The sequence below is a fragment of the Acromyrmex echinatior genome, chromosome 11 (genome assembly GCF_024713525.1).
Source record: "Acromyrmex echinatior isolate Ae372 chromosome 11, ASM2471352v2, whole genome shotgun sequence".
In the NCBI taxonomy this organism is placed as follows: Eukaryota; Metazoa; Arthropoda; class Insecta; order Hymenoptera; family Formicidae; genus Acromyrmex; species Acromyrmex echinatior.
Genome location: NC_141862.1, coordinates 9,724,506 through 9,749,605, shown reverse-complemented (window position 1 = coordinate 9,749,605; position 25,100 = coordinate 9,724,506). Strand labels below are relative to the sequence as shown.

The window sequence follows — 25,100 nt, the reverse complement described above, 5'->3', positions numbered from 1 at the left end:
GATAACTTTAAATCCGTAAAAAATAAATACAATCCAATTTCTATAATAATATAGTAAAAACTTATTAAAATTTCTACAAGTAAGAATATATAAATCGACTGTGTCTTCAAAGTTCAACATTGTCGGCAGAGAAATAATATTACGACACGTTCTTAAGTTACGTATTAGGGCCTGAACGCAATAATGGCTGCAATTGAGTCGTGGAACGTGAGTCGTAGTTGTAGGTCAACGCATAATGTTTTAATTACATGTATGTCGAGATACGGCATATATTTACGTTGACCTACGACTGCAACTCATGTTTCACGATTTTATAGTTACAATCATATTTATACTCAGGCTTTACTCTTACAGTTCACTTTAAAAGATGTAAGTCTAAAGAGAAATAGAATTTATATAAAAAATTTATTTTCGCAAATTATAATGCTTAGTAAATAATATATGTGGAGGACAACTATAGTCGAAGGTAATATTGACAATATTGACATATCGTTTCGCTGAAGACAACTATAGTCGGCGATAGAAGGAAAGGGTACTCTTTAGTATCCTTCTTACAATGAGATTACAATTACAGTTATGAAACTTAAATCTTGAAATTGAATCTAACAATAAGTTTTGTTTTGTTCATAATGGTACCATGTTCGAAATTGTATCAATTGTGAATTGTTAGATATAAATTTTTTCCAGAAAAGTTACCGTTGAGGATATAATAGAAATAATATATTAATAATTTGCTACAAAAAATTAATATTTCAAGATCTTCTTCGATATGTGTTTTACATATTTCGATTGATTCTTTAATTTTTCATGGCCTATCTATTCTTTATCGGTAATTTGATTTTGTATTACTCGAAGTAAAGAAATTTAAGAACGTTATTCAATAATCTATCTTGTCGCATATACAAATATAATGAAGTATTCTATGACAGTTGTATAACACTTTGTTGTTTAACACTAGTTAAAGAATCGTCCTCTTCTCGCAATCAGCTGAGTACACTCAGTATTCAATATTTATCACAATGAGGACATTGAATCGTCTGTGTCCCAAAATATAAAACTTTATTCCAAGTGTCTTATCTGATACGCTTTTTGGAATCATAAAACGATAATATCTAAGTACAGACTCCAAAAATAACTAGCATCTGTTAAAATTAAAATGCCAACAGTAAACAATGATATGAAAATAAATGATAATACTTTAAAAGCACATAAAAATTTTATCATTAATATATGATATTCACTTAGAAATAATAAAAATCGTAAAAAAGGCGTAAATGTTAAACATATTTATTTATCTCGCTTCCAATATTTGTGAAATCGTATGAGTAAATTTATATTTTTATCATTGACATCAGTTATTATATCAGTGATAATTAATAATATCATTTTACAGTGGAAATAATTTACGACACATGTTACGAATGAAGAGAATTTGAATAATTACTACACAGTTATCGTTACATAGTATTATAAACTGCGTTTTAAAAACGAAAATTTTGCAATCCCCTGAGAGCTGAAGTTTCCTTGTTGTTTACTTGTGTCACATAGATAACTGTGACAGTGTTTATGTACTATAATTTATGGTAGACTGGTAGATAACGGGTGTTTTTATATGTAATCTGCGAAACATCAGGAAGCAAATGTGAGAATTAGCCGTGCTAACGCCAGTCGCTGGATCGTTAAAGCAACAATAGACCAACAAATGTGGACATAGAAATATACCCATCTCCTTTGTAGAATCGCATTACTCATACTTGGTATGCTAATGGCTTTCAACGAAATATACGTCATTTGATGTTTTTTTAACTTGAACATTTATAGCTTCTTTACTCGTTATATTCAAAAGTTCTAAGTTCTGTTAAATTCTGTTAGGTATTATTAATACTCAAAGTGAAAGAAAAAACATAATACAAAGAAAAGAAAATTGTTTGAAAAAGCGAATTTAATTAAATAATATTAGAATGTTTTTTTCCTGTAATAAAAATCATCGTTAATAAAGTGTTTGCTATCTAATGTATTATTGAAAAATTATGAATCAAAGTGCCAATTATTATTAACATTATTATTATTGGAAAATATTATGATATCACGCTTGTCAGGCTATAATTATGACGATTCATCGTAGAAAGTGTAAAATTGAACGTCACTAAGTACAGCTATAATTAAATAAAATTAATGTACAAATGAGTTTTACATTCAATTAACTTAATAATCCGCACTCAAAGTTCAAAAAATTAGTAAAACATCGATCATTGTATGCGTTTTCACTGTAACTATTGTACTTTCTAAATTATGTTTTTAAACATTGGAATGCCAGGTACAGATAACTTCGACTTTTAAATCCGGCGGATAATAATGAAAAATAAACTTCGCATGTAGCGGTACACTCGATTTAGAACCGGCATATCAATGATTCGAGCGGGCCAAGGCGACGTCAATGCTTAAATGAGTTTGCATTTAAACTCATCGCATAACTAAAGTGCATCGCCGTTGGGGCAAATTCATTGCTGTCAATTTGTCGCGATGTCTTCTCTCTACAGCTCGATCTCCGAGTTGGACTTTTAATAGAATTTGTAGTGGATATCTAATAGGACGATCAATACGATGAATTGCGCCGAGATTGACGTGGGCGAAATTTAAAATGCATTTTGATGATGGAAATATTTTGCAATATTTACGTAATATATCCGGCAAAATATCAATTTTATTATAAAATGATCCAAAATGTCAAGGCAACGTTCTTATTTTCCGCGATAAATCATGATATGTAAATATCGTTTAAACTTTTGCAGTGATAATCTAAAATATTTAACTGGATATGATTTAAATATCTTGAGCTGCGTATGAAAGATAAATATGTTAAAAATGTATATTAAAAATGAGACTAAGAAACTCCTCGCGTTTATATATTTCATTATTGAACTATTAATATATCTAGAAAGATGTATAGGAGAAAAGAGAGATGGTAATAATATAACAGCACATGTAGTGTGCTGTTATACTATTATCTAAAATTTTGCCAGTTTTTATGCAGAGTTTTATGCAGTTGAAACAGAATAATTATTTACGTGTTGGTATTTAGGTACTGTTATCATCTGAGAGATTCACAGAAATTAAATTAAAACGTCTCTGCATTAGACATCGCAGTTTCTCATGTCTATGTATAGCAATAGGTAATTATAACGGCGATCAACAACATCGTACGACTCTACTTACGTATGAGTATAAACGAACATCCTGTCAAGCGTCGTGCTTTCGCAATTAAATGCACGAAAGAGCCGAGTTATTACGTTTTGTAAAAGCAATTACGCCTTTTTGTTTAAAATTTTCCAACGCACTGCTGGTTAGAATAGTTTTCTATCGTTACTGGAGTATCGATTATTGTCATTTTAACGGGGGATGGGCGGTGCTGGAAAACGCATGCGGTGACAGATTCCCGATCGTGTAGCATAGACCCATTTCCTCTTCCGCGATGCACGCTACCAATAAATTAGCGTTATTTACGGATTGTCATAATTCCAAGCGAAAAACACTGCCGACGTGAATTACACGTGCACAATAGAAAACTGTTACATGCAATAGTGCTTTATGGCGTTGCATCGCTACGCACGTATGAAGATAAAAAAGTGCTCCACGAATGTAGAAGTGCTCGATAATAAGAGATCCGCGCTAGTTTAACGATAATGTAGGCTTGTGCGAGATTGACGCGATCGACCGTTACTTTCGAAATTACTTGGTAGAAAGTAGATATGTTTTATCGGAAATTCACTTTATCTGAGAGTCGATGTACTCAGAATGTTTTTTTAACATGTACAGACTGGGAATATTTCATGATCGAATTTTCGAATCGCGTGAATTTACAAAAACCGAAATCTGATTACGATGTACTGTGATGAATTAGGGCAACTAGCGGTTTTTGCGGGATTCCCCGAATGTGTTTCCTCTAGTTTATTTCTTTTTCCCACGAAATGACGTTTTAAGGTTTCGCTTAAGCCTTGATATTAAGGTTAATCTTCTTGATCTAGTTTTCTCTTGGGTTTTGCACAGGTATTCGGTTCTCTCACGATGGCACATTAACTGCAGTTAATATATGTTGGAAAGTGAGGCTTTCTACATCCTTGGTCGCGGAGTGAGCGAGAGATTGCGGTGATCTATGACTAGTGCGATTCATTTTTGATATACGTAATTCAATCTGAATTTCATCTTTTATTATCTAATTCCATTTAATGTAATGAAATTTGATTTATGTAATTTTAAGATATTTTCTCACAAAGGATTCCGCTTATATAATGGAAAATTAAATCTTAATGAAATGAATTAGTTTTCACGTATAATATAGCTTATAATATGAATGAAAAATGTCACTGATACAAGTACAAGATTCAATAATGAATAATTCTTAAATTATAATGTGGGACATCATACAATTAAAAAACCCATCCATTATTGAATCTATAATATCTTTTTTTCATCACATTATGAGTTATATGTTATATCATACGTCAGAATTACTTCGTTTTACTCGGATTCAATTTATCATATAATTAATGAAGAGTTTTTTTAACTTTTAATAAGTCATTTAATACACACGATTTTGTGAAACCAATTTTATTTTTTCATCATAACTTTTATCTCGTGAAGAAATCATTGTTCTTATTTCTTTTTCTTTCTTCTATTCTTCCTTTTGATCGTTCCTCTTGTTTTAATAAGAGCGGAACTAACAGGTTCTTTTCATTTACATGATATCTTTTTCCTTTTAATATTATCGGAACTATTAATATTATCTTCGGTCGTGAACCTAAGATATTACATCTTTTCTCTTTCATCGATATCATTACGAAAAAACGCATCGTCTGCATACATGAATTAATGTTATCGTGGTGTCACTAAAAATTTGTTAGATAATTTCTGTTTTTTTCGACCAAGAATAAGATTATATTATATAACAATATTACATATTACGTCGTTTTGATTTAAAAATTATGAAATAATGTTATGATTATGCGTAATCGAATTTTTTTCATCCAAATAATTTTGTACACTAAAATAAAATCTAGTAATAGTCATCAAATATTGAGTGAAATAATTTAATCAAATGTTCGTATAATGTTAATGTAACAAAAAATAATTTTATTTTTTAAAATAATTTAGTATAAAGTTTTATCAAACATAACAACAATAATGTTTTATAATAATTAAATATTTATAAAAGTAAGATTATTTTTAGTTATGTTAATCAAACATTTGATTCAAATTTTACTCAACGTCTGGCAGCTAATACCAGATTCTTTTCTCAGTATAGGCGTGGGATAAAATGTAGTGATACGATATAACATCGTAAAATACCACAGGGAATGAACAGGATGCGGGATCATCTTCCTAATGAAAGTTTACTGCTAACGTCCATATTATCGTCTTGGTAAAACGCGACATCCGTGATTTATCGAAAAAAGTCTCCTTCAGATGTATAATAATACTACAATTTTATGTTTATAGTGCTAATTTATTAATGTTATTATATAACATTTTATATAATTATAAGATTTACAGTTTGTTTAAATTTATTTCTAACTTACTTACATCTGCCTTAATTTGCTTAAGATTTATATAATTTATATATCTTTCAATATTTTTTTTCAAGAATAACACAAGCAAATTAATATTAAAAAGCATTTATTTGCTCGCATATCGCACACTAGTAGCTGCTTATTATAAAATAAAAAATCGCATCGCATGTTTGATAGTTAACACCATAACGTCCTTCGAGAATTTAATTAAGGATGAATTTGGATTTGGAGCATTTTCGTCTCATTAATGATACTTTTTAACTCTCGATGTATACCCAAGTAGCACATGAAGCTTTAAAAGCTTCGTTTGCGATTACGTTGTTGCAGCTTTTAAACCGCAGCATTTTAGTCACAGGCATCACAGTTATTGCCACAATGTCATTATAACGTTTCTATAATGTTATAGCAGCAAAAATGAGACAATATTTTTAGATTTTGAAAACGATTACAACCATATTGACTGCACAAGTATTTTGCTATAAAGAAGTGGTCACAGTCACATATTACAGTAGTGTGACACTTTATAATAAAGATAAATTAATAAACGGAGAATGTTCTTTATATGTAATTAATATTCGATTAAAGTTAATTTTTTATTTTAAAATTATGTAAAAATATTGAAAATAGAAATAAAAAACAATTTTTGCTTCAACTGGAATTGAACTTATAACAATTCGAAATCTCCGTCTCATTAATATTAGATTAAATTTAAAGAGACGCTAATTCATAAATATGCTCATTACAGAATTACGCACAGATCCTTAAGTAATAATTTTAAAATCGCATAAATGAATGCATGAATCCGTTTGATTATTCGCTGTTACATGCTAACTTTATCCTAAAACTTGATAGTCACGTTAGTCTTTGCTTTCGCTGTGACATGCAAATTATAGCTAGTTACAGCTATTTTGGCTATATTTTTAGCTTTCATGCGCATGGCAATAACTTATGGTGCACGCGCAATTCCATCAAAATAGCTGTGGCTGCATTTTTATTTTTTTATTAGCTGTCACAGCACTGTATCAAGTCAGCAAAAATAGCTGTGGTTACATTTTGGTTTTTCTGTTAGCTATCATAATGATTAAAAATTACGCAGCTATTAATACAACTAAAATAGCTTTCAATTAGCTGTCAATTAGCTGTAATTAAGACTGGCAAGACGTTATACTAGTTACATTTTTGCTGTTGCAGCGAACACAGTCAAATCGTGTTATTGGGCAGGCAAAAAATAATCGTAAACAATATCAATTTTCCAGGATTATTTGGCACGTTCATTCTTTTATACGTACATACACTTAATTACGTGCTGCAAACGAGATACATAGATATAATATCTTTCTCTTTAATTTTTATCCAACTTGCAATAAACATTTATATTTATATTAAAATGATCAATAGAATTTTTGTGAAAATTTGATAAAGTAAAAATCAATATTTTATTAAATAAATAGAGGGCGAACTATTTAATCAAATTGAAATACATCGCTCAGTCAGTGAAATTAATTCATATAAATTATATCATTTTATTTTGAATTATTTTCATTGTTATAAAACTGGAGATAAAATTAGATATAAATTCTAATTGTAATATTTTTATTTTATTTTCAATATTTGTATTTCGGTTTAGATTTAGTTTTATGAATTATGTATAAAATCACATATATCATTTACGTGCACGTGTAATGACCCGTTAATTTTTATATTAATAACAATCGCTTGTTAAGATCACAGTTAAGATCTGTGGGAAGAAAATGTCGCAACGTAATTTATTTACGATTCCGAGCTAACATCCGCTGGATCGAGTTTAACCAAGAACATTTTATCATCTCCCGTTTAATAATCTCCCGTTTAGCCATATTACTTCGTGGATTCTGTAGTCAATAATCGCTCTAGAAAGAAGACTCGTTCTTCCATTTCGCTATTAATATCGTTTCGTGTCCGTAACCCTCTTCTATTCGCGTTCACGTTGATCTTTATGAGACGGCTTGCGTTCGCATTCGATTTTACGATGTTGAGAGACCGGCTTGAGGAAGGAACAAGCCGGCTAATACCAGCTAAATATACGTCGTCATGAAATTTTCAGAGAGGTCTTTGTATACGAGTACGAGTGGCTGTTCGTGTTCGCGTTGGCATCAAAAGAGAATATTTCATTACTGATAATTATTAACTATGATCATAATTTATTGTCGATGCGAAAACAGTCCATAATCGCAACACTATCATTTATTTCTTGCACTCTTGATGTAATATACGTAATATAGAATTATATAGCAACGTATGTATCGCAATGCGATCGAACTACAAAGTATACAAGTGATTTATCATGTATGATAAATTCTTGATTTTTCACAATTTTTTAATATCGTTTCGGAAATTATTATTCTTGTTGTGCGAGATGATGATGTTTTGAAGGCAAAAAATCGAAAAAAAAAAAATACTATTTATTTGTAGACTTGATTGCTGGGCATACCAGAGAGGAATGGATGCGAAAAAGAGGAAAAAAATAACTACGGTGCAATGAACTGTCGTCCGTGCCACTGGCCGGCCTTGCGCGCAGCACTTATCGCGTACTATCAAAAGGCATTAACAAGTGTGCATACGGTTGATGAAACGAGCGTTTTGCAATTGCGCTCCGTTGGAGCAACGGTGATTTTACAGTCAAAACCGTTGATCTTAACTGCGTTGAATGCAGTATACCGTGTTAATGAGAAATAAATGAAATGAGCGTTTGGCAAGTCACGGACTCAAATGAACTCAGTCATATTTTAGAAATAAAAAGATGCAAAATTGTAAGGATTAAAAGTCAATGAATGAAAATACAAAACAATTGAATATTTATCTGGACATTTGTATTAACAAAAAGGACGAAACTTGATTCTGTGATATTAAGTTATTCAAATATATAACTATATATATCAATATATACGAATAATGTAAAGTTATAATATTAAATTATGAAATTCTTGTTCCACGGATCATTTTAAACTCGAATAATTTATTTCGATAAAAATTAAAAAATTTTAAATTTTATTTTTCAAATCACGATAAGTTGTTATTGAATTTTTTATGATAAAAAAATTTTTTGAATGAAAAAAGAAAAATATTGGGTTATATGTGGAACAAAAGTTCGTAGCGCTGCTTTATTTATATCATGTTTACATATTTAATAAAAAAACTTTGGCAATTATACTCCATTCGAGCCAAAAAATGTTAGAAATATTTTTGAAATAATTTTGTAGAGAGGATTTTAAGCTTTCACATTAGAAAGTCCACAATGTTTTGTAAGTTTTTTGGATACGTGATAAGGTCACAAAGAAAGAAAAAATTTCCCATTTTGTCCAACTCGTGGTTTTCTATATTATATAGATATATGTAAAAATGATCGAAGTCGTAGGTATTCAAAAAACATAATGTCTTTTCAAAAATAGAGATTTTAACCTTTAAAACCCCTTTTCAAAGTTAAATTTTGTTTATTTTTATCAAAGCGCGATGAATTTTTGTTTCAACCCAATAGATACATTCATTGTAATCATATTTCGTACATTATCAATATGCGTTCGTATGAGAGTTAATGACAGTGCACGTGAGAGTTGATTAGATTGGATGAATGAATTTTTATTTTTATAAAAAAGTATTTAGATACCGCAAATGTAGTCTTTAAAGGAAGTTTAAAACTTAAACTTCCTTTAAAGGCTCATGGATGGATTTCACGATTGAACAATAATAAAAATATATGCTGTACCAAGTTACCTGCACTGTCCCACGTCATTTACATTTATGGTACTTAATTATTTGAAAGAATGATTCAAGTATGTCGTGTGATGTCAGATATCATTAATTCTTGCAAACTGTATAACGATAGAAAATGCGGAGGATGATGCGAAGCCAATTGAATGACATAAATCCAGCATCGGTGTCACGTAAAGGGTTTCATGAGGTCGCATTATTTGTCAGATTAATTAAACATCTGCCAATCCCTTCAGTTTTCATTTCTAACTGTGTAACGTTTATATTCGACCTGTAATCTTATTACGTCACGATCTCTGGATTACGGTATCTATCATAACATAAATATAATTGTGAATGTAATTCTCAAACCATTCGCTTAAAGCAGAGAAAAATGCCTATTTCATATATAATAAAACATTTAAACAACATTTATTTTCATATGAAAGGTATACATTTCCCATGCTATAATCACTTTTTGCAGGGACACCTGATACATCCTTAAAGAAATTATAAATACAAAAAAATACATAAACATATTACATAACATATGTATTAAATAAGAAATTTTATTATTTTTTATTAATTTCCTATGTTTCTAAATCCAAATCTATTTAACTATCGAACAGTTAATCCCCTAGTAACAACATAATGATTACTCTGCAGTGGGATTTAAATTTGCACAAGTGGTTAACACGCCCGAATTAATATATCCGCGAATTAATATATACGCGTAATGACCGCCCATTAAACGCACGCAGAAGATATTTAAATCATATACAATTCCCTATACCGGCGGTCGGGCGCGTCTTTAAAAGCGTTCGGGCGTCTTTAACAAGTGTTCAGGTAAATGGTCAATTGAACTTTATCGATTAATAGACAGTTTTTGTCTCGATATACACTTCGATCCACGATTCCTTTTGCCGGCGAAGCGGAAGATTACCAGCCTCCGCACGCGCAGATGTTGCAGCGTTGCAACGTGGTGGCAACAGTAACGGCGGCAGAGGCGTCTTCCATACCATTGTCATTGCCACTCGTCGCAGATAAACTCGTTGCACAGATAACGGACGCGACACGATAATTTTTCTATATACATCGCATTTATTCCGTCGACAAGGAAAACGATCGCGACGCCGCAACATCAGTCGCTTCCACAAGGGTCGCAGATTCACCCCGGAATATCGTGTGTTGTGTTTCCTGTCGTGAGTGATAGTGCATCCGGATAATATGGTGCGGTAGAGAGACGGGCGAGAATTAATATCTTAGAAACAGGTAATTCGTTTGTATAGGCGTTATATAGGCGAGAAACGTTGTTAGATGGTTTCGAGGTACGGGAAAAAGGTAGCAAGCGTTATTTAATTACCGCTATTTAATCGCGTTATACGGGCTCTTCTTCATAAATTGTAAATTATGCATCTTAATTTTCATTATAGTTGGTGACTTGTTTGATATTTTTATTTATTCTGAGAAAAATGACAAATCACTTAATTTTAATTAGTTCTTGTGAAAAACGACCTTCATATACATTGTTGATTTATAATGTTAAATTACATTTAATTTGAATTATTTTTACTTATTTGTGTCGCCACTGTTTCTGCCCAATATGTTAATTTGGGCAGAAAATAATGGAATTTAACTCAAGAGAAAATGTATTTAATATTTGATTTAAATTTAATTTATTACTAAATGCATATGTTAACACGGACGTTTATTTTGAAATTGACAACAGAAATGAATTGATTTACATTTTAACACGCATGGAAATTAAAAATAACAAAATGTTATTTAACTTGGGATTAAGTTTGCTCCTTTTTTAATATCTAACAGCGAAGATTTAATGCTTTTAGTTTATTTGACTGGAATTTTAAATGTCTTGAATATTGTGCGGGTAAAGTCGAGAATATGCGGCGAGAAAAATTCTTAGTATTGTGTGCAAGTTATATAAAAACGTTTTATGGCGAATTTGATGTTAATGAAGGATACACAATAAATCGGAAAAAGAGGAGCAGATTAAATTTTTAAAAATAATTTATTGCCAATCATATTTCTGATTATAGTTCAGTTTCATAGTTTTTAAGCCACTACATTTGCCATAACTTGAAGACTAATGACAAAAAAGACTTATGTTCACTGTTTTGAAACTACAATAATTACATATTTTGTTGTTAAAGACTTGTATTCGGTTACGAAACAGTCATTTTGCGACAAAGGAAGATAAGACTTTTAAAATGGAACGCGTATCTAATCACGAGCTACTTGTTCTCGTATATTTGTGCAAATATTATAAAATGCATTTGAAGTGAGTCGTCTTGAAAGTATTCGTTATTTCTAAAGAGCCTAAACATATTTTGCGGATAATACACGTTCGGAATAAGCTGCATCTATTAATAGCGTCTCTTGATTACGTAACGTAACGCTGCTTCCCAATTTCGGTAAAAAGGTTAAACATTATTATGCAAATGTACCTGAGTACCACTGCTAACGAATTTTTTTCTCTGTTTTCAAGCAGCTACTTTATTATTTTATCACATATTAATTTTATCTTTTTCTTCTGCATTTTACCAAAATTATTTAGTACCAGGGGACATTAATTAATAATTTTTGTGACATGAGAATTCGAATATGTGAACAAGGATGTAAAATTTATTTTTATCCATTATAATAAATTCATAAGATTACCGTTATAATGAAATCAATAAGATTCATCTAAAATCATAAGATTTATTTAAAATGTTACAGCTTTTACACGTGGAATTTTTTAAATGATTATTGAATATAAGCTGCGATAGGTTCTTATCAATGCCAATTTTAAAGATATTGATCGAGTGTTCCGTTTCAATCCATGGCCACATGGAAGACTACGCTGCACCTGCGAGTGACAAGATCGATCGTTTCAAATTATATCACGCATGGCTTTTAGGTAGAGTTAAAAAATTCAATTGTGTCATATAAAGTTAAGGCAAAATGGATAACTGTCAAAGAAAATTCTCGAGGAAAATCGCATTTCATGCAATGTTAAATTACGAATAATGTTGTATAACGCACACGCACAAAGGAGGGAAAAAATGCAGTAATCCGATAAACTGCCGTGTTTATTACCTATTACTCTAACTTGTTTTTGAAGTTAGTTCTAAGCGTATAGAAAGTACGACGCGTATTGATTTAGTTAGAGCCACGCGTCACCTACACGTGTCGCAAGACGTTGCCGCCGCTACGAAAGTAGAAGAAAAAAAGTCGAGTCCATTGCGAGGCTTGCAATAATTTAGTAATCGGATCTGAGGCACTCGCATCAAAGTATTTGTATGTCGCAATCGACTCGACAAGCGGAACTTTATGCCATCTTTCAAAATCGTATCATGAATGTTGCGATGAATGATATAAATTCTTCTTATTAATAACATAAAAGGCATTTTTTTCTATAAACTTGACTTTTGCGAATGTTAAAACCTATGATATACTTCATAAAGAAATAAAGTTTTTTGCAATCAAGAAGTGATGCGTAGAGGGGGAAAAAAAGTAATAAAATATTTATTTCTTGTAAATAATAACGCAATTATCTCACAGTTGGATCGCTTTAGATGGAAAATTATTTCAAAGTTCTTGTCTTTCAGAAAGTAAAAATGTTGATAGCATTAATATAAATATACTGTCTAAAGGCATTCCTTTTTACTGCTATTGCTTATATTATCGTTAATGAATGAAATATTTTCAATACATAATATTAATAACAAAATGTATATCGATATAAAAATGCAATGGCATATATAAAATCCGTGAATGGATAATGAAAAATTCTTGCGCAAATGCGATATAATTAAAAGTAAACGATAGCTCGATATTAGCTTTTATCAGCCACATAAACGCAAAATTTATCAGAGATGGAAAACTTTCTGTTTTTCTTATTCTAATATGCACGTAATATCGTTTTATAACAATGACGTAATTTAAAATTATTTTTTTATTTGTGATTTTTTTTATCTTTAGTTACTTTATGCTTGTTTCCAACTGTGGCTTAACTTTAATTTCTGTTCAACTAACTTTTTTCCTTAGAAAAAGACGAATAAGGTTTACTTTAATCTCGGTTTAATTTATTCTTCATCTTTTTTTAATTCTTCGAAAAAGAATAGGTTAAACCAAGATTAAAGTTGATCTACTTTGATGGAAACAGGCATTAGTTGCTTAAAAACAACGAGAACACAAAGAATTGAAGAAAAAAAGCATGTTTTAATAAAACATACTTTTCTATACGATCAGCCATTCTTACACCAACATTGCATTACAACAAATTATTATTATACAATTTTACAACGTATATAATACAAAATATTTAAATTTATTTTTCGAAAAATTTTGTTTTTTTAATTATCGTTGTTAGTAGCAAATAAGCTATACATATACAGGACGCTTTCCAGTAAAGACACACTATGTGTAAGCGACGCAGTGTAATATACAATAGTAATTATTTCAATTTTGCGTAACATTAGCAAACAAAAATGTAATGATTCAATATGTTACACCATAACATCGTCGCTTGCTAGAAAGCACCAATAATCATTGAAACGCAGAAATTAGCACCGCGATTATTTTCGTGTTATATTACACATGTTTGTACATGTCGCCTATCAGAGAAAAGTGAGAAAAGTGCCGGTTTGTTTTTATCATGCGACGATGTGTGATCAGCACCAGTTCCCATTTCTCAGCCACCTGCTCGGCGGCGCGTGCATAAGGAGAGGTGCGTGTATGCAGGTGCGTCAGAGACAACGTGAAGCTCGTAGAGAGTATAACGAGCGTCGCGTCGCGTCGCTGCAAGTTAGGATGAAGGTGGTATAGAGAGAGACGTACGTATCGAGCGACGGCGGTGGCGGCGGCGGCGGCGGCGGCAATGGCTGTGGAGAGAGAGGAACGCGCGCGCTGATCGGCGGCGGTGGCGTTTCACCATCGTCAGTGTCTGATGGAGATACGCCTTGTCCGCGTCGTCCCCGGATCTCGCGTACCGTTGGAGTCGCTCCGCGTGTTCCGTCGACTTTTTCATCGGCGAGCGAAGAGCCAGGACCCGCTGCGCGTCTCGTGTGACATCCGAGCGGCGTTGAGTGCCATCGGCGTCGTGCTCTCTCTCCTGGTTACCGGAGAAATAACCAACCCGGGGAGCGTTAACCCCCGATAACCCCGAGGCGGAGGATACCGACGACCCGCGCGGGATCGATCGATCGGCGATTTCGGCGAATTCTCCGGTTGCCATTTAAATCGGATTTTGCGAATCGGAATTTCTCCTGGTGAACGCAGAGATAACACGGAGAGATTTCAATATTCCTGATTATCGAAATGCGAGAGAGAACTCTGATAAATAAATGCGAACTCAGTACTGTGTAAATTCATGAATGAATTTTTATAGACAGAGTGTAAGATAACGAGTTGGACGCTTCCAATTGGGAATGGAACGATTCGGAGACTCTTAGAAATCGCCGTGCGATGATCTGTTGCAGTCTGGATGCCCGGTGAATTTGTTTTCCTCCAGTTTCGTTGTTAATTTATAAATAAATCGCGATGATGCGCGACAGAACGTGCTGGATTAGCGACGAGCGGATCAACGAGAGCCGCGTGCTTCGACAATAGCGGAAGGTTTTAATTGTATTGCCATTAGCCACTCACGCAGGATACGTACGCGTCATTAAATCTATATGAATCTCGGTCGCATAAATTTGTCTCGTTAACAAATAAACGCTGTGTGGACTACAGTGAAGCATTATCAGAAAACGAATGGAACGATCTCGTATACATCGATGGAAATGGAAAGGTTTGAATGTTCTCGTACATAATTGATCGTAGAATAATCCGTAGAAATTGATTGTTAAATTTATTATCGCAATTATTAGTATTTTATGATAATTATTCTCGAATGAGACTGACGAACAGATACATTTCGAGCATCCTTTAACGCTAGTTTATCAAGAGGCTAGTTTATCAAGAGGTGTAATCGATCGTAAAATAAAAACACAGACGAAGTATCGATGTCTCTTTCTACTGCATCCGTAAAACTGAAACATCCTATAGGAAAGAATAATTGACTAAACAGAGTCACGTCCACGATTCTTTGAGACAGTTCGCGATGAATGTTCAATCAGTTCCTAATCGCTGAAAATATTTAGTCAACTTGGGCACTTTGTTGATCTTTGCCTAACGATTGGTGAGCAGAGAGTGAGCGAGAAAAGAGGAAGAGAGAAGAGAATCAATAGAGTGCACGGGCTTCGTGCCTTCTTGTCGTTAGTACGCAGTTCGACGACGAGTGCTTCGCCCTTTCCTGGCTGTTGGCCTGGCAACCGCGTGGCTATACCTTAAGGGCGCCGACGTATTGTCCCCGCAACCCCCGGACGATAAGGACGGAGCAGGGAATTGCGTTCTCCGCGTCGTTCTTCGTTCTTTAAGAGACGGTCACTTCGTGGAAGACACTCGCTGAAGGAGTTCGGAGGAAAATCGTCAGCTGATCGAAGCCCTTCGAGAATCAGCCGATCGAGGGTAGCGCCAAATCAGTCCGAAATCTCGTCGAATCGCCAATCGTTCGTAAATTGCGAAAACGAGGATCGTAGTCGATAAATTTCAGTCTGGAATCTTCGCATCGTTATTCTGGATATTTTACGGAAACGAAAATTTACCCTGGAAAATCGGAATCGCTGATCTTGGAAACGTTTAACTTGAGGAGGAGGAACATAGTTCGTGATTTACAAGTCTTAGTATTAAGGAGAGACGGAAGTCTGGGAGTTTTGAGATTCTTCGTGTGGATTTTAAAGAGGGTGTTCGAATAGGGGTGCATGGGAGAGGTGTATGATCATCTCAGAGAACTCATAATGCTGTGCTTCGTTCAGGGATTTTACACGAAGGATGACTCGAAATCGCGACGTAATAAAAGGTAAATAGAATTAATAAGTTGTGTAATTTATACAAGGTATCCTCAAGGGATTGCTGGAAATCTTTTTTGACTGCCGATTCTAAAAGGATTTTTAGTTCGAAATAATTTATAAATTTGCCTCTTTTAATTACTTTTATAGTTAGATACTTTATTATTCAATATTTACCTTTCTAAAATACATTAAAAAAAACTAAATGTTAATAAATATTTGTTTGAATAGTTTTAAATAAATATTTATTAAATGTAAACATATATTTAATATAAACTATTTTTGATTTAATTACAATTTTTTTATTGATATAGATATTTAAGTAAATATTTTAAATAAATGTTTACTTAGTATTATTCAAAGAAATATATTATATTAAGATTTATTTAGTAGGTTTTTTTAATGTATGGATATTTTAGTAAGATAGGCAGTAGATATGAACAATAAATTTACATATAAGTGTAGCACATTGTATTTGTTAATTGTTAGAGTAGATTGCTTTTAATTTTGCATTTAGAATTAGCTTAGTAAACGAATAATCAATAGCTTATTAGTAAAGAGACTGAATTATGATAATTTGTACATAATACGATAAAACCGCTAATTCGTTGCATTACATCCTATAATTTATATAACTCGATGCTTCACGGAATTATTGTTTTCGTGCCTTATTTACATCCTCGAGCAAATTTTATTAAAATATTTAAGTTACATCCTTTGCGGTCTGCATTAATTTCGATGCAATTAATAATTTCTGATGAATTGCATCGCGATATCAATTTCGAATTCTGTTATTGAAAACGAAATGACATTGCGAATTAACCAGATCCATTACTGTATATTGCAAATTAAATGATAGACAGTTTTACGCATCCAGTACAATTGTTAAAAATATCAAAAATACCATGAAAATGAAATAACGAATTTATTTTCTCGAAATAAAGCGCGGAATCAGATTTTTCAGATATTTGCGAATATCAGATATTTGATAATTTTTTTATTATATCGATAAATATAAAGCCGGATTAGATTTCATGTCCCTGTGTGATTACATCGTTGCTGTCCTTTTCGAGCTTCAAATGTAACTTAATCTAAATTAATCAAATTCTATATTCTGGTTATTACCTCTTGATTATTATGATATACAATCTCTGATATACAATTTTTTTAATCATTCGTGTTTATCAAAAACTGGCAATTTTTTTGAAAAATTAAAAAAAATACCGCTTCTTCTTCTAAATTTGCCGCCTCCATGCATAGCTTATGATTGTCATGCATAGCCTGGATGTTAATACGTCAGTGGATAAAAAGATTTCGTATGTCTGTTGATTGAGCGGCGAGATACAATGAGATTTTAAGGTATAAAACTCAAAAAAAGGAAATTAAAAAATTGACTAATCACAGGAGGAGAAAACTCACAGTGTGAGGAGAATAATCGATTGACTGTGATTAGTCAAATTTTTACGGCTTAAGGATAAAAGTTTAAATTTTACACCTTAAAAGCTCATAATGCCGCTTTACGCGTTTTGAATTCGCGTCTCTGCGTTAAAGAAAGAGAGCCATCACGATGTCCATCGATATTTCTTCTCCTGAGCTAAATATGGACGCGTGAAAAGGATTACCGAAGGAGATTCGCGTTAGAGTGCACGCCTTATCGCGCAAGGGTTAATATAGATTCGAGAGAACATGTTTTTTCCTTTTCTCTCCTTTTTCTCTCGACTAGCATCGTCCTATTTGGGTCACTGACGTCGCAAGCATATAACAACTGGCACAGGTTGTACGAAGAAGATGAGAGGAGAGGCCAACGATGCTCAAAGTAACGAGAGACCGACCGAGATTCCGGCTTTACGCATCTCGTGTCTCTCTCTTTCGTTTTCTACATCTCTCGACCATAAAACGTTTAGAGTTTTACGAGACGCACGGCTCGATTATTCACACAACACATAGATTCGCTCGAGGGGAATTATTCCTCTTGCATTAAGATATTGATTTAACATTGTTGCCAATGAAATATTCATATATTTTGATGTAGCGTGACGGAAGGTATAAACTTGACGTTATAATTTCTTAATTATTGTAACCAACTGAAAACATTAGCTTTCTTTGAAAGAAGAAACTTTTGAATTGGTATTACGTAACAAATTCGTTTTATATTCGAAGAAAATTTTAACCTTTACCAGAATTTTAATTCTTGCTTTGAACATCAAGGTCTCGAGAAATATTGATCGATCAAAAGATTTTATAAAAAAATTGAAATTATTTTAAAACATTTTGTTTTTTAATTTCTAAATATCGACAAGATTGATTTATCTGAGTTTTTAAGGATGTGGTCTAGTACTTGATGTTACAAATGCTTCGAAGCTTTTGATTGACCAAGAAGAAAGAATTTTACTAATTAACCAATCAAAAAATGCTTCGAAGTATTTTTAGCATTAAGTCGACTGTAGCCTAAAATATACAATAGGATTAAATGTTACAAGTTCTGTAATAGCTATAATATTTGAATATTTTTTATATGACGCTATTAATTTTTCTATAACGAATTTTACGAATCTAGTAGCGTTTACAGATACAAATAATACATTTAAAATGATGGGATGGTCAACAAAGATGAATATTTATAGATATATTTGCGTGTCGACGATCGGCAAAAAGTTCTCGCGTGATGCATATTGCGTCGTTACATGAGATCGTGAGTAAAAATATATTCGCAAGTTTCTAATTAATCACAGGAAACGAGGAAAAATAATAGTGTTGTAGTCGGTGTTCTAATGAAAAGCTGCGGACTCATCGGTATATTTTCGTTGTGCGCTAATACGAAGAAATGAATGTTTCTAATTTTGACGTGACCTGAAAGGAAGGATAGTTCGCTGTTGTGTGCCGAACCGTCGACAAGTCGGCGAACAATGATACGACGATCTAGCATTGCAACAATCTTCTAATTGATACAATTGATCCAATCGTGAGTATAGTTATAAGTGTCGGTCTTTTCATCGAGCCGCAAGAAAAGATAATTACACATAATACATTTTTCACTTACTTATATTACATTTCTGTTAAACGCTACATGTATTATACAAACTAACGATTATCTCGTATCGGTGGTTTCTTTAATTCCTTTAACTTTCCTTAGGGATCGCTTCTGATGATTAAGTTTCAAATTTAAAATTCCGTTCCGCTTGAAAAACGACAGTTTTCTGTTTATTATTTTCAAAGAGGTTTCTCGTGCGTTTAAAACTTTATTCTGTAAATATTTTTTTAATTTGAGACATTTATATATATATATATATATATATATATATATATATATATATAAAACAGAAATTTCAAAAACGTTATAATATTACAAAGTAAACGCTTAAGTTCGTTTTGTAAAATTTTGTCTAAACTGACCGTATAATTTGAGAGAAATTTATATTTCCGAATGAAGAAAAGCAAGAATATTTGTCAAATGGATGACGTGTGTATGCGATTACTTATAGAAGTATTAATATTAAACTTATCAATAGCAGCTTTTAAATTTATGTTATATAATTGCGATGTTACATCATTTCCATTATTTGCATATTTTGCTGTGTGCATTATTTCGAAAGCAAAACATATAATCTCAAGCATGACCAATCCTATCATAAATGAGCATCTTACAACTTTTTTTTGTTAATTTAGATACTTAATAACACATAAAATTAATAATGATTATATGTATAATGACATTAGCGAATTAATATTGTTGATAATGTTTTTGACATTATTATTTTAATTGTTTTATACACACACACACACACATATATATATATATATATACAATTTTAAGAATTTAAACTGCTTATTGATTAAGAAGCACGAGAACCTTCTTAACTCGAGAACTTTTAATATTTAACGAGTCTATTTTGAATAGTTTTTACAGATTTGTATAAATATCTATGACGATCGTGAAATACGATTTTTACTTTGCTCTATTTTGAAATACGTTTTATTCTGAATTGTGCTTTTATTCTATGAATACTGCCGACGATTGGGCCATTCGTTTTACGATGATCGAATCTCGCGGCGGTTGTAACCCAAAATAGCGAACAGGCAGCCTTATACCAGAAGAACAGTTTCATCGTGATTTAACCGTTATAGTTACGCATTATGGTTACTCGTGAATATCAGTTGAGCGTATCTTCATTAATATTCTTTAACATTCCCTGAAATATGAAGCGACGGTACTTTTAGTTAACCAAATATTGTCAGTACAAACTCTGAAAATATCGATTCTAAATAATATATATCTTATATTATTGTTACAGAAATTAATGAATAAAAATTGAAAGAAATATTATGAAGCTAATTGAAATTTCGAAATTATTTATTACATTCACAGAAATGTATATAACATAAGTGATATTTACATATGAAAATATAGTTGTTAATAGCTTATTTTAGAAATGTATTGAAGTCCTTTAAATACTAGAAGTATCAAATGATCATTATTGTTTGTTTTTATTATTTAAATTAATATTATATTGTTTGTGTGAAAAGATAGAATTTTGAAATTTTTTGATTTTTCCAAAATTGGCTCTTTTTTTGTGAAGACACTGGTACTTATAACAATAATAATAATGATAACTGCATTAATGTGTAACAGATAAGAACGAAAACATACAGCAGCAGTATAAAACGCAATGAAAAGGAAAACACGCAATCAGTGGGCGAGGCATCAGCAATTCTAGTGTTAAATGATTTTTTTTGCAAGATATAGGCTCTTTTACCATTTTATTATACACTGAAAAAAATACTAAATTTTAATAAATATTTGTTTCAATAATTCTGGGTAAATATTTACTAAATGTAAATATATATTTATTTAATTGATATAAAAATCATTAATTTGAATTAACTATTATTTTTTATTGAGTAAATATTTATTTATTGTAAGTAAATGTTTACTCAATACTATTCAAAGAAATATGTAATTTAGTAATTTTTTTCCAGTGTATTTTAATTCTATGTATACTGTAACCTACATCCACTTTTGTAGACATTGAACAGTAACATCTAACATTCTTCTCTTTAAATATAAATATCTTTCGTAATATAAATTCTGATTTTTCTTTACATACGCCTGTCTCTTCTAACACGGAATGTCTACTACTACTTCTCTCTCTCTCTCTCTCAGTCTCTTTTTTTCCTCCTCTTTCCCTCATTCTGTTTCAATCTCCGGAAAAATTTGCGAAACTAGCTGTAATGTTTACAACCACGAATTTTTCATCGGGGTCATCATACGCGATGCTACTCGCGAGTTTCTAGGGTCAATCAGCAGTAGCGACGGATGATGGCAGCGATGGTCTCGGGACTCGGGACTCGGGGCGTACGGAAGAGAGAGAAATATACCGCTAAGCTCCTCGGCTCGTAGAACGACGACCTCGCGGAACTGGCGGCGTTCGCGGGCGCAGTAGCAGCTGCCGTCGCCGGCTCGTTTTCACAGCGCGTTCACGTGGCTCGCTCTGTTATTCAGTCGGCCGTCGTGTTGTATATACTGCGATCGCCGTAACTTCCGCACTCCGGACCGCTTCATTCACAACGTGCGTTGGCGGATCATCGCGGCCCTGCCGGGATTAAGAGGTCATCGTAGGAAAAGATGTTATTGAGCTTCTCTCCGAGAGTTCTCTTAGGGATCTGTTAAAATCGCGCGCTCGCTTTTTGTTGCGATTTTCTCTCATTTTATTTTTGGTGGAGCTATTTACCACGTAGTGATTTAGGTATTCTTAAAGAAGTGAATTTGTAGGTTGTCTTAAGAATTTTCCTGGAAATTTTTTTAAAGATATTTTATCCATGTTTATTGGTGAGAAGGATTAATGTCGTGAGATTTATACTTTAATAATAAACTGTTGTTTTATAAAATTTGTTCTATAAAATAATACCAAGCATGCAGATAGCTAAAGTTTTATGAAAAACTTTGCATCGGACAACAATTCTTCATTAAAGAATAATATGTAAATTTAAATTTATCTCAAATTTTGTCCATGAAAGTTAATTTAAGACAGTCTTATTAACCGAAAGGTATTAAAGATTGTGAAAGATATTAAAAGAGTAAACTTTATACTAATTTTTGTTTAACTAACAATAAGTTGCAACAACTCAGTTCTGACGTTTATATTCTATTTGTAGCTTTATCATTAACAAAGATTGGAATTTAATCTTGCACGCAAATGCTAAACAAACAGCGCGAAATCATATCGACAAAACTAAATACGATAATTCGGACTGATCTCTCCGTAACAATATAACACAATAATAACGTAGCATTGAGGAACAAGGTTCAGTTTGACCTAATAATACATTATTAGCAAAATCGATGATCTACATTCGCGTTCATAATTTAATACTTGTTTCATTACTCGTACTTATTACTCATTACTACTGAATGATTACTTTAATTCGAACGATTAATTTAATTAATAATTAAAATTATGAATTGCATTAAAATGCAAATGGTGATTGTAACATTGTGAAAAAAAGTGTTGTATAGAAATTTATATTTAATTAGAAATATAAAAAAGTATTTTTATGGAGTACACGCTTAAAGTTTTATTAAATATCTATAATTATTTTTTTAGTCTTTTAGACTTTAAATAACAAGAAAAAATTAATTTATATTTATTATTATAAAATTTATTGAAATATAAAAACATAGAATATTATTTTAAATTAATCGAAATCATTATTTAGAATATTTAATTATATGGAAAATTCGATACTATCGCATTGCATCTTTAGTTTATCAAAAACAGATATTTATTATATCACGAAGAAAGACACGCGATATATCGTTTTATCTAAATCACGAGCAAGTTTACGGAAATTATAAAATTTCATGTGAAATTGGCGTGACGTAAGCAAATGCAAATTTGTGACTTAAATAGAATTCATTATTTATTCATATAGGTTACAGATAGCAGGAAAATAGGGGTCTAAAAATGGTTTGTGATAGAATATGCATTTTATATGTATATTATTATTTAAAAAGTAATTTACAAAAAAAAAAGCTATATTTATTCAATCATTATTAAAATATTATTTTAATAATGATATTTATTTAAACTTCGATAATCTAATAATAGACAGTTTTAATAAAAAATAAAATTAACTACAATAAATTTGGGAAATAAATTCTCGCATGTGATACACATATATACTTTTGATTAAGCTTGACACGCTATTCTTGTTATGTCATCGACATGTCATACTTTAAACAGCTCGTATTTTCTATAATTATCTAATAACAGATATAAAAAATATTCCAGAGTACGTTAAAACAATTCCACCATGGAAGCATAAAAGTAAAAACATACATGTAATTCTATACGCAATTTTAGCAATCGTGTTTTTTTTTTTTATTAAAACGTAGAGTCAGGTTGTCGATAGAATTTATATTTCATAATTTTTCTGTTTACTTAACATTATGCAAGATGATATTTAACGCGGATGAATTTATATTGGCAAACTTTTTTTAAAAAATGAAGAGAATTGTGAAAATATTTTCTAACTAAGGAAAACAATTTTTAAATCGTGAAGATTTTTAAGTTATAAAGACCTTTAAAAATTATTTTCCGAATTTATAAATGAATAGTAAAATGAAATTTAGCTACGTATTATATTTAAGAATTTTGATTTGACGTACACTTTTTCTCACAAGGCTGCCTGTCGAACGTAATGTTAGTTCAGCTGACAATATAATCTGCAACCGAGGGGTTTAATGCGTTTTCTTCATCATCCATCGCGAAAACTTTCTGCCTCGTGGCAACCTTGACTGTGCCATGACCTCTTTATTTAATGCTCTTCTCTGTCGAACGCTACGATGTTTTGCGATCACTTCATCTTCCAATTATCTTTCGTTTATTTTTCTTCATTTGACAAGTTTACGGAGCGCTCTCCCAAGATTTTATGTATGTGTTCGAGGAAGTTCGTGATTTTATTAGCACTTCAAGGTTTTATAAAATGGATGGAAATGACGTAAAATATTAAACAATATCGCAAATTAAAAATATCATGTCTTAAATTTATTTTTAATATTAATTTTATTATTAATTTAGATAATTAATTTAATTTATTGAAATTAATTAATTTATATATATATATATATATATATATATATATATATATATATTATTAATGTTAAAAAGTTTCTGTGCAGAAAACTGTGCAGTAAATATAATTAAATTCTAGAATTTATGACTATGGATTACTTGTCTTTGTAATATGAGGCGACTAATCGGTTCTTTCACAAGATGCATTTAAGAGTTGGTTAAATGTGAGAGCTAGTTAGAACAGAAGGTGAAAAATAGTGCAACGTAATGAAAAAAGTGAAGACGAGAGGATAAGCGCGTGTAAAGGACACTCATTGTTTAAAATTTCAAGTTGGAGTATCGAGCGGTTTATGGAGGTCGAGTACAAACGCGTTTTACACGTGTAACTACTGATGCTATACGTATATTTACTGCCCTGAAATGAGGCTGTCGATTGCTAGAGATCACCATTACCAATATTTTATGATATATAGAACGATGAAATGACTGTTTGATAATATAATAATACTGTATTAATATTTGTCGTATATATACACGATTTTTTATATTTGTATTTTCCCCGTTTTCACATAATATTAGGTGTTGGAATTAATTCGTAGCGTTTTTTAATGAAAGAATGTTATTTATTTCACATGAGCATTAAAAAATACATTAATGAAAGTACTTCCCATCACTTGTAAAACGCTACGAATTAATTCCAACACCTAATAAATAAATAAATAATTATTATTTTCTTGTTAAATAGAAAAATACTTTTTATTAGTCGTTATGTTTTATTATTTTAAATATTTTTTTTTTAGTTTATCATTTATCATTTTATTATTTTCTATGTAATTATTTTT

At 31.5% G+C, this 25,100-nt stretch overlaps 1 protein-coding gene and 2 long non-coding RNA genes across 6 annotated transcripts in view; 2 read left to right on the top strand and 1 right to left on the bottom strand.

Annotated features, from left to right (window-relative positions):
• The window catches only part of LOC105148491 (uncharacterized), a 72,924-nt gene that overhangs the window by 22,740 nt on the left and 25,084 nt on the right, over positions 1-25,100 (top strand). The gene's annotated exons all lie outside the window — the stretch shown is intronic.
• On the bottom strand, positions 9,243-14,353 carry LOC147908133 (uncharacterized). The gene is made up of 2 exons (XR_015546632.1): positions 14,136-14,353; positions 9,243-12,162 (listed from the first exon to the last, which is right to left on the bottom strand). It is a non-coding gene; the product is annotated as an uncharacterized LOC147908133 (long non-coding RNA).
• LOC147908132 (uncharacterized) lies at positions 16,108-24,216 on the top strand. 2 transcript variants are annotated; one of them, XR_015546631.1, is made up of 4 exons: positions 16,108-16,197; positions 18,744-18,878; positions 18,947-19,148; positions 20,817-24,216. It is a non-coding gene; the product is annotated as an uncharacterized LOC147908132 (long non-coding RNA). The 2 variants fall into 2 exon arrangements; XR_015546630.1 differs by having other exon boundaries at positions 18,939-19,148.